The sequence below is a fragment of the Neolamprologus brichardi genome, chromosome 13 (genome assembly GCF_056152115.1).
Source record: "Neolamprologus brichardi isolate AB-2024 chromosome 13, ASM5615211v1, whole genome shotgun sequence".
NCBI classification, from domain to species: Eukaryota; Metazoa; Chordata; class Actinopteri; order Cichliformes; family Cichlidae; genus Neolamprologus; species Neolamprologus brichardi.
This window is the reverse complement of record NC_142116.1, coordinates 32,875,333-32,886,691: the sequence shown is the minus strand read 5'-3', so window position 1 is coordinate 32,886,691 and position 11,359 is coordinate 32,875,333. Positions and strand designations below refer to the sequence as shown.

Sequence of the window (11,359 nt, the reverse complement as noted above, 5' to 3'; positions counted from 1 at the left end):
ATTCCCTAAATTTTTAATCCTAGTCATAGTAACTCTAGGCTTGGAGACAACGGAGTGGACACAGTCATTAACATGGAATGTGTGTTCAGAAAAGGCAGTCGTAGAAGCTATGGCCATGGGTGAGACAGAGAAATCATGGTTATCTTCAGTCGAAACACAAAAAATACCTCCAGAAGTCACAGAGTCAGAAGAATCAACAAAAGTGTCCCTTTCACTCCCCACAGCCGGCTGCTTTGATATTCTGAGATCCGGCTGTGGGGTGCCGCGCTCTCCATTTTCAAAAATACCTGGGTACGTGTGGACGTAGCCTTCATTATTTATTACTTGATATCGCCTAGATAATCAGAAAATGCTGTGTCAGGGGGAAGCGTTGGAAGGAGAGGCGGATGACAGTTGCCGGGTTTCTATTTAATTCAATTCATTTCAATTTTATTTATATAGCGCCAAATCACAACAAAAGTCGCCTCAAGGTGCTTCATAGATACAGAGAAAAACTCAACAATCATATGACCCCCTATGAGCAGCACTTTGGCGACAGTGGGAAGGAAAAAAACCTCAGGCAGAACCAGGCTCAGGGAGGGGCGGGGCCATCTGCTGTGATTGGTTGGAGTGAGAGAAGGAAGACAGGATAAAGACATGCTGTGGAAGAGAGAGGGTTAGGGTTAGGGTTAGTAGGGGAAAGCACTGTAGAGCCAGTGAAGTTTGGCGGGCCATCGCGGAAAGTTATTCCCCAGGACAGTGAGCCCATATCGGATTGCCCTCGGAGGTTTCCCCACTCCTTATACTGGTTCTCAAAAAGATGGCTGTGCAGGCCGGTATTATTGAACGACTCTGTGTAGAACTACGATGACATGCCGCCTAACAAATGCAGAGAGAAGGACCGTTTTGGGTCAGAAACATTTCCAGCCCCTAACTTAACTTATAGCTAATTGAAGAAAAACACGGCCTTGTGAACGAGCATGTGTTGCGGCATGCGCTCTCATAATGTGGAACCGGCCCAAACCACTTCAAAATAAATCTAACTGATACCTCTTCATGGATAATTGCTGCGTTTTTGCAGCCTCTGTCAGTCTGCCCCAGGGTGGCTTTGGCTACAATGTAGCTGCCACCACCAGTGTGTGAATGTGTGTGTGAATGGGTGGATGACTGGATGTTTAAAGCGTTTTGGGGTCCTTAGGGACTAGTAATGCGCTATATAAATACAGGCCATTTACCATTTTTTACCCACCTTTTTGTTGAAATTGTTGCATTCCAAACGTAAACTTTTATGAAAAAAGTAACATAGGCAGATATATTTGTTTTCAAATACATATGTTTCTCATTTACACATTATCATTAGTGAAACCAAATCGTCACTTGCTGGCATTCTTCTCATGTTATCTTTTAACTAGAAAATCTAAACATGCCTACTAATAACTGTTCTGTCTGACTGTATTGAACCTCTGCCACTTCTATCTGTGTCCAGAGCTTTTATTGTTGCCTATATTAGGGAAATATTCATAATGTTATTATGGGAACTGTCGTACTGTGTGGAAGAAGCGGACTCGAGCGCAGATCTCCTTGCAATGAGACAGTGAATTTATTTACAGAGTGAAACAATTACAGTCCAGTGAAATCCCTTGGCCGTGGCCCCCGTGGTCCATTCACCCAGCTCCCGTGTTCTCCTCTCCACCTCCTGGTGCGAAAGACAAAAAAAGGAGTAAATAGCAATCCGAAAGCGAGTTGGAAAGAGCACACGATCAAGACACTACTAACGAGCTTAGTCTAATGATCCAGCGCTGACTGAAGCCTGGTCACCGTGTTAAATACATCAGGGTCTGATGGTGGATAATTCATGGCAGCTGGCGAATGTTGATTAACCCTTTAAAGCCGGTCAGAGCGGGCACGCTCCGTTTTGCGTAACTATTTTTAAATCCCGGTAGCTCTGCAACCACGTGAGCTAGCGCAATAAATTTTTTTTGCATATGAAACCGGAGGAGTTGTACTTACATCTTATGCCATCAGCTTGTCCTCGGTCACAGTTTCCTTCCACATATAGCTTTGCAAAAACTGCATAAAAAGCGTTTGCAGCAACAAAAACATAATAATCTGGAAACACACTTTGCTGATCTGATCAGCTGTTCATAACACTTCCTACGTCCATCAGCGCGAACTATCACATGTCTGCCATGTCCTGCCCAAAACCGGAAGTGACGTCATTTTGCGGAAATGTAGTTTTTTACCATCAGGGCCTCATGAGCCTATACTGGTGTTTTTAAAAGTTATGTTTGACTTTATGACTTTCTGTGTGGTTTCTGGGATGTTTAGGACTCATATTGCACTGCTGGAAATAGTTTATTTTGATGCATATGCTGCTTTTTTGCAAATTTGCACTATAATATTTATTTTCGTTTTTCCTGCAGTGTATAAAAATTGGTGTATTTCAAAAACAAAACTATGAAGACACTCAAAATAAATTTCCTGTGGTGGGAAACTATTTTGTGCAACTTTTTTGTATTTACAGTTTTGAGGGATAAGCCTCTTAAATTTCTCTAACTAGAAATATATGTTAAAAAAACAAAAACGATTTTCAATTTTTTTGTAGTTTATTGCACTTTTTTGCAATTTATGTAATTACTATGCACTTAATGCATGCATATTATTAAAATCTGGGCTATAATGGTTGTATTGATGTATATCAACTTGAAATGCTCCCAAAAATGGCTCCACAGCACGTAAACATATAATATAAGCTCTGGCGGACTTGGTTCTATGGTAGGTCTTAAAGGGTTAATCGGCGGTGTGCCGAAGCTCCAAATGGAGCTACTTCCGGGTCGGTGAACCTGCCTCCGGGGAAGCGCGGCTCCATCAAAATAAACTCAAACATAAATGATTAGGTCGCCCAGCAGGGCTGGTCAGACCATGACAGGAACACTGTGAGGGACAAGTAAAAAAAAAATCATGAAATTATTCTTTTACCAATTAAAATGTTTTATCCATGTGATCTATTTTGAAGCGTGATCATCATTTTTACATCACTAATTCACCAAGTTATCTGGCAACTTTTAAGTGTTGGTAAATAGCACATTTCCCTTGTGTAAAACAGCTTTGGAATTTGTCCTGATTTGTGATTTGAGATGAGAGACAAATGACTGGAGGTCCATTGTGCATCAAAACAATGATTTTATTTACACACGCGTGTGGGGAAGATGAGCTCTGCAAAACATCAGCCTCGATCTCCCCAGAACAATAAACGAGCAGTCGTATTTATAACATCAGGGTATCAGGAAATATAACGCCCCTTGTGCGTCCAAGCAGATGGAGAAAATGGATCAGTTCCAGTAATTCCAAGCTTGGACACATTCAAAAAAGAACAGTTCCTTCCTTTGTTCCTCCGCCACCGCCAGATGCTTCCTGTTATTTCATTTACTGCACTTCACTTATCTGTGGAACTAAACTGTCACGTACGCAGGTAAAACAACTCTGCAGTTTCAAGCAAAACAAGTCTAGATACTGTGTATGTGTACAGGCAGACTATGTGTGTCTTGACCTCAGTGCATGACCTCACTCGACAAACAAAGACATTTTAGAAGTATACTTCCTGACTTATTCTGAGTCATCTGTTACCAGGCAAACTCCAATGCAGCAGGCTGCTGAACACACACAGGCCTGTATTCTGTTTACAGGTTATATGTGGTGTATTGTATTGTAAGCATGTATGCAATCCTTTCATTAGCTCGATAAATTTTTCAGACCATTAATTAACTGACCGAGCTTCGAGTCTTTAATTAGCACAAAAATGCAATATGTGTATAACATGATTACAGTTGCACCTGCAATGAAAGATTATTATGTAATTATGCTCACAGCTGAAATACAAACTGTAATGTAACATCAACAGCTTCAATAAATGCTCTGATGAAATGATAATGATAAATGATAAGTAATGCAACAGTAATGATAGTGGTTATGAATAGTAACAGTAAAATAATATTCTAATCTCCACAAATTCTATAAACTTATTTTTCACTGATATTGTCTTTTTTTTCTTTCAGGTAGTTGGATGTGGACATGTAAAAGCTGCAGTTTAGAATTATCTAGCAGGTATTTGTTGTTGAAACATTTTAGACAGGCTCATGGACATATAAGAGGTGTTAATCGCTTTCCCTGTCCGTACTCAGATTGTCCATGTAGCTTTACTACATGGACTAAATTGTTAAATCACACATACAAAAATCATTCAGAACAAACTGTCACGGTCCTGGGTCGGTTCGACCCAGCATTTTGAGTTTCTTATGTTTTGGTTTATTTTTGCATTATAGATTAGTTTTTATTCTCTGGTGATACTGTTTTGATTATAATTATATTCTGATTCTTTAGTTATCCGATGATGATGTTGATGATGATGACGATTATTTCTGGTTTAGGTTTTGTTATCTTGCCCTCATGTTTGGTTTAGGTTGCCTGTGCTTATTCTTCTCTGCCCGTATGTCCCTCTGTCTGTCCGTGACGTCATTATGCCTGTTTACGAGTCTGTGTCTCTGTCTGTCGTGTGCTTCCTGTTTTATTTTGTAGGTTTGTGTCCTATGTCAGTGCGTTCAGCTTTGTGCTCTCCCTCTGTCTCGTCAGTGTAATCAGCGTCAGCCGTGTCTCCCAGCTGTTTCCTCTTCGCTCCGTTCACCTCTCGTATTTAGTGTCTGTGTCTTCCCCTACTCGGTGTCGCGTCGTTAACGTCTGTTCACCCTCAACTTGCTGTGTGTTTGTAATGACCAGTCCTCCAGCACCTCGGTTTAGAGTTTTGTTTTGCTTTTGTAAGTCTTATTTTGTGAATCATTCCTCCAGCAATAAAGCTGTGTTTTCAGTTTATTCCCGTCACCCAGAGTCCTGCAATTTTGGGTCCACCACTTGTGCTTGCCTGCCACACAGCCAACCATGACACAAACAACACAAAACAAATCAGAACAATCAATTTTTCAGTGTCCTATTTGCTCACACAGAGAATATATTTCAGAGAGCAATTTTTTCCAACACATAAATACACATCTCAGGCGTCACCAAACTGTCCAATGTTTGTTTAAAAATTGTGAATTTGAAACGAATATATACAGTGCATTTCAGACACACAAATACAGAAAACACAACAAATACTCCCTTCCTTAATGATTTTAGAGATAATATTTGTATACGTAATCAGTTGATTCAGTCAGGGAGTTCTGAAGATGATCTGTTTAAGGCTGGGACAACAGATACTCTTCAAGAAAAAGTAGATTGTCATGAACCGGTAGAATTACTTACTTCGGATTAATTTGAAGAAAGAATTGCTTGCCTTTTACTGAAGTTAGAAAATGTCATTCATGTCCCAACAACAACTGTTGATGAACTGCTGTCTGAACTCGATTACTTATTGAGTACAGCATCTTTACATGCCACAAAAACAGTCATTTCTGGTGTATTTCAAAATAATCAGCTACAAATTGAAGAGTCTCTAATTGATTACATATCCTCTGTTGTTTGCCGATCTAGTCCTGTTTGCGTAGCCATTGCAAGTGACGGCACCTCTTGCTACTGCATATAAAAGAAAACAGTATTACTGGTCACATTTTGGTATTATAGAGCCAATAGAGTACATACTAGATGCTCAAAGGAATCGGACCTATCAGTACATTCCTTCATTACGATCTCTGCAGCAGTTGCTTTCTCAGTAAGATGTTCTTGATGTTGATGTTCTTGTAGCCCAGAAGGGTCAAAACATGCAATTGACTTTCAAAGAATACAGAACAGTTAGAGATGGTGAGTACTACAAGCAGAACAGTTTTTTCTGTGGTGAAGAGTTAAGAATTGTTGTAAATCTTTATATTGATGATTTTGAGATATGTAACCCGCTTGGGACATCTCGTAAAAAGCACTAACTCTGTGGTGTCTATTGGGTTTTGGGTAATTTACCACCAGGTTCCCATTCAGCACTAACTTCAATTTATTTAGTTGTACTTTGCAAGTCAGATGACACAAAAGCTTTTGGTTTCGTGAAAGTATTGGAGCCTCTCATTCAAGACTTGACCATTTTAGAAAAGCATGGTGTCTTTGTGTCTCAGCTTGGTAAATTTGTAAAAGGCTCTGTCCAATGTGTAATAGCGGACAAGCTTTCAGCTCATGGTATTGGTGGATTTGTTGAGAGTTTTTCTGGTGGATCCATTTGTAGGTTTTGTACTGGAGACAAATCAGAATTTTAGAATCAGGATGTAATGTCAGGGATTTTCCAACTTCGAACCAGAGAGGTCCATGAAATTCATGTCCACTGTGCTCAAGAAAAGGCAACTGCTTTCTGTGGTGTAAAAATATCTTTGAAGGTATTGTTCCCACAGAACTGGCACGTTGTATTAGCTTATTAATCTCCAAAAAATACTTCACACTTGACAAACTTAACACCTTGATCCAGAAATTTCCATACAAATTTGGTGACAAAACAAATCAACCTCATGCCATACCACATACTTAGTCTTCAAAAAACACAATAGGGGGCAATGCTCATGAAAATTGGTCCTTGCTGAGGTTGCTTCCTTTAATCATAGGGACACTTTTGCCAGTTGATGAGCCAGCATGGCAGGTAATTCTACATCTTAACCCTGGAGAACCAATGGGGTCAGATCCGACCCCATTGGTTTACTAGGGAACCCATGGGGTCAAATTTGACCCCATGGGTTCTCCAGGGTTAAAGATATAGTTGAGTTGGTTGTTGCGCATGTCCACACAGATGAAACCATAGCTTATCTTGAGGCCAAGATTTATGATCATAGGCAGCACTATCTTGATCTCTTTCCACATGTAAATCTGTTGCCAAAGCATCATTATTTGGAGCACTATCCACAAATGATTAAATGCTTTGGACCTCTTGTTAGGTTTTGTAATGTTGATTGTCATTTATGCTTAGAAATATTTAACCATATATGCTTAGAGGTGTATAATTAATTGTGTAGTTATAGGATGTGTGATCCTTAATAGTCTGCAAAGGCTTTGTGTGCATTCCAGAGTGTTCTGGCATCCACACCCACACTCTGGGAGCATGGGAAGAGGTCGTACCTTCTCTTATTGTTTTATGGTAGGATAAACGTGGCTATATCTGTTTTAGGCTAAGTGCCTTTTGTTTAGATGAACTACTGGACTTCCAGACCAGCAGGTTTAGGGAAGTCTTTATGGGGTCACGCTCTGACCCCCCCCCACACACACACACACACACACACCGCACAGGCAAGGTACTCTTTGTTTGTATATAGGCGTCGTATGTTAATGAACCTATGCATATTCATGTAACCTCAATAAAAGAGCAGTGTTACGGGGGAGCGGACGAGAGCAACTGGGGTCAAGCGAAGGAACGGCGTTTGTCCGGTTCTCTCCCGTGCACGAGTAACATGAAGAACTTTGCCTACTTCGTGTCTTGCTTTGCTGTGTAATTATATTGTCTTCAACGTTCCAGCGAGTAGGTTCAAGCTACAAACCTATCACCTCTCATTTCTCTATGGACCATGCGATTCGAGGCAAAGCATAGTTTTTTCAAGCAGGTTGCACGACATACAAACTGCTTCAAAAACATACCCTTCTGTATGTTGAAGACAACACATTCCTCTAATTACAAGAAGTCATCCTTGGAAGTTAGAAATGCCTCTGTTATGCCCGTTGAGGTTCTTAATGACAGAGTAGTGTCTGCCTTGATGGAAAGATACCCATCTATTTCTGAAGTTGCTCTGTTGAAGAAGGTATCCTGTAATGGTATGCATTACAGTCAAGACATGCTTATTGTTCACGGAACTGTAAATGGGCTGCCAAAATTTAATGAGATCATTCAGCTGTGCATAGTTGAGAAGAAACTGTGTTTCATAGTTAGGGAAGTTCTTGGTACAGGGAGCATTATGGTGGATTTAAGCTGTCTACCCCATCCACTAGAGAGCTGGCCATAATTGAGCTTGGTGACTTGGAGGACCCATATCCCCTTGCAGACTACATTGTGGAGGGACTACGCTTGGTGATGTTAAAGAGATTCATCATCGTGAAGGGTAAGTTTTCTTCAATAACATAGCTTTTAAGATTTCTTAAATTTAGATTGTAAAGATTCTTAAAAAGAGCAACCCCTCTGCTGGAGGACGCCTGACAATAAGCTCTGGAAAGCAAACTCTTTGAAGGTTTTGCTTATAGTTGTGTCCGGCATGGAACAGCCAGACTCTCCATTGTCGTCCTGCACAGCAAATCCAGCATGTTCAAATTAACACTGTCAGATTTGATTTCAACACTATTAAAGTGTCTATATGGGTCCACACCAGAGAGTGTTAATTTAACTCTTTTTGGAGAGTTAGTACGTTAACTCTGATTTAGTGTTAAACACCAAATCTGTCTGGAGTTGATCATTTAACACTTACTAATGCTAACTAGGTGTTAAGAGTTTATATATTAACTCTCAAAGAGTATTTTAGTTTAACTACGTGAGAGTTATCTTCTAATTAATTCTAAAAAGCGGGAATTTTACTGTTCTGAACTTCTAGAAATTTCTTTTGGAAATAAACATTTACTAAAAAGACGCAATGGTTTTTGAAAAACATTTATTCTGAACTGTGCACCACAATTTCAAAACATTTTCTGAAAGATCTAACAGTGTACATGTTCTCACTTTCAACTCCAAAGAGGCACAGAAGTAAAAGCTAATAATAATAATTGAAACAATCTTTGAAAAAATGACTTACCAAGCATGGCAAACTACGGAGCCCCGCAGGGGACATGGGAGAAAAAAAAATTAAGACGGACTTTTGCGAGATCTCGCAAAACTAACTCGGGATCTCGCAAAACTTTTGCGAGATCTCGCAAAACAAACTCGGGAAAAAAAAAAAAAAAAAAAAAAAAAACTAACTCGGGATCTCGCAAAACTTTTGCGAGATCTCGCAAAAGATCCCGCTCCATTTGATAGCGTTTCAGTTGAAGGGTGCGTACGGAGCCCCCGTAGGTGCAGACATGGAGGAGGATTTAGAACATTTCTTGCGGTCAAGAGAGGTCCCACACAGTGGAGTTTATTAAACTCGTCCGTCTGCTCCTTTCTATCTAATGCTGGGCTCACACTGTGCGATTTTCACAGTCGCGCGATTCAGCTCCTGCTCAAACTGTACATTGACTCGCAGGGGTTAGAAGTTCGTAGGTCACGATGCAGGGTCTCACACTATACGACCCGATGCTCTGATGCGACCCGAGTGCTCACATTGTGCGTCCATAAAATGAAGGTTATAACAGAAATTCTGTCGCTCGCTCTCCCTCTCTGTCTTTCACTCACACAGACACGCACACCACCGCCATCAACTTTGCTAAATTGCTACAAACAGGTTTGAAATCCTCACGACCAAGCGATTGATGATCGGGAGCTGGTCGTGAGGTGTTAATCGCTTCTCGTTACCCCAGGTATACTATACGATGCACGACGAAGGCCAAAATCGGGCCATCGCAAAAACAGTCGCACGACTCAAAAATCGGCTCAAAATGGGCCAAAAATCGCACAGTGTGAGCCCAGCATAAAACCAAGGAGGAACCCACCCAGGGGATTAATAAAGTTTTATTTTATCTAATTTAATCTAATAACTTTAATCTCAGCCAAACCGGTTTACTCACGAACAAATAAAACACTGAAAAAAGCCAAACATTAACATTTTTAGGTTGTCTAAGTGTTTTATATATTACGTTTAGCCTGAGTCGCAAAAGTCCGAGGTGAGCTGAAAATGATGTGCCGGGAGTTGTGCCGTTCTCCTGGTATATGTTAATTTTGTTCTGGTTGTATACATGTTCTGTATACTGTTTCTTAATAAAGTTTAATAATTAAAAAAAAAAATTCGGTGAAAAGGAGGACGCATTTGTCCGCTGCATTTGGAGGAGTCTACGAATTTAAAATAGAATCTTTGTAGAGATTGCCATAATTGTTGTACATTTCTGTGCAAATAAAAAAAAAACTAGTACGGATTTTGGATAGCCTTCGGCGCATTGCTGTGACGTAATCGGTCTACAAAAGCGTCCTCAGGAGGATGCAGCCCATGAATTTGGACAATGTGATAAATAAAGTTAAAAGAAAAAGAGGTTGCTGCCCATGAATTTGGATGTTGTTATCTGGCTGTGCCATTACCATGGTAACATGGACACCATAGCACAAAATACTTGGTGGAACTTACCTTACTTATACCTTACTAGCAAAATATTTTTTAGTAACGTAGTATATAAATATCTACTACTATTACTCTACTAATACTAACAGAGCAACAGTAAGGTAATAAGACACAAGTAGTCAGAGTAACTTTTGATAATGATCATGAACAGTGATTAAGAACTCTATTTCTAATACAGTTAGTATTCCATGTGTGCTAGTGTGGCTTCCTAGAATAAAAGTATATTAATAGCATTTCTCTAATGTTTTATGTCTGCAGGTGGATAAGGCAGTGCTGTCCGTCATGACTGATGTACAAATGGCAAAATACATAAGGACATATGGTGACAGAGTAGCTGTCCAGTCCTTCTGTCAACAAACTAGGTACAGCACAGATAAAGAGACTCTTCTGCAGAACCTAAGAGATAAAATTGCGGCACGGAAAGTAAGATCAAAAACCAAAGGAGTGCTGTGTGGTTCATCAGGTGTGTTCCACAAGCAAGGTGAAGGGATGGCAAGACAGAGAAATACTGCAGGAGAGAAGACCTGCAGAAAAATAGAAATCGGATGGCTTCATTTAAGCAGTAATGAATACCGTCAAGTGAGAACCAGAAATGGTGGAGGAACAAGACATGCAACTGTGGAAAAAACTACAACTGTAGCTAAGATTTTGGAAATGGGAAAGGACCTGTTTTTTCCAGATGGGTACTCGCCAAAAGGGAGAGTTGAAGACTTTGTCATTGATGTCTGTGATTTTAAAAGAAATCCGATTGCTTTAGATGACACTGTTGGCTAACTTTATGAACAAACCAAATTGAAGCTCATGAGATTTTACATTTGCACAAAAGATGAAACACCATCAACAGTTCAGTCCTCATCTGAAGAGGATTTTTCTGTCAGCATAACTGAAGAAGATTCACCGGTGACATTACTTGGATTTGACAGTGAGACAGATGATTTTGTCCCAGATCTACTTGACCATGGGGATTCATCTGACACTGGCAAACAGGTTTGTTAAAATAAGAAAGTTATTATTACAAATAATGATCACTTTAAAGTTACTGTATTTTGTTGTGTTTATTAGTGCTTGGTGGTAACATGCGACATGTTCTAATTTTGTTGTACTATTGTACTAGGTATGACTGTGCAACGGCAATAAAGAGTTGTCTTATTCAAGTGCTTTATGTACATCTACGAATATTTGCACTTCTGTAGGAT

At 39.9% G+C, this 11,359-nt stretch overlaps 1 pseudogene; it reads left to right on the top strand.

Annotated features, from left to right (window-relative positions):
* Window positions 1-115: 115 nt before the first annotated feature.
* Window positions 116-11,159, top strand: LOC148100091 (uncharacterized; annotated as a pseudogene).
* The last annotated feature ends 200 nt before the right edge of the window (window positions 11,160-11,359 follow it).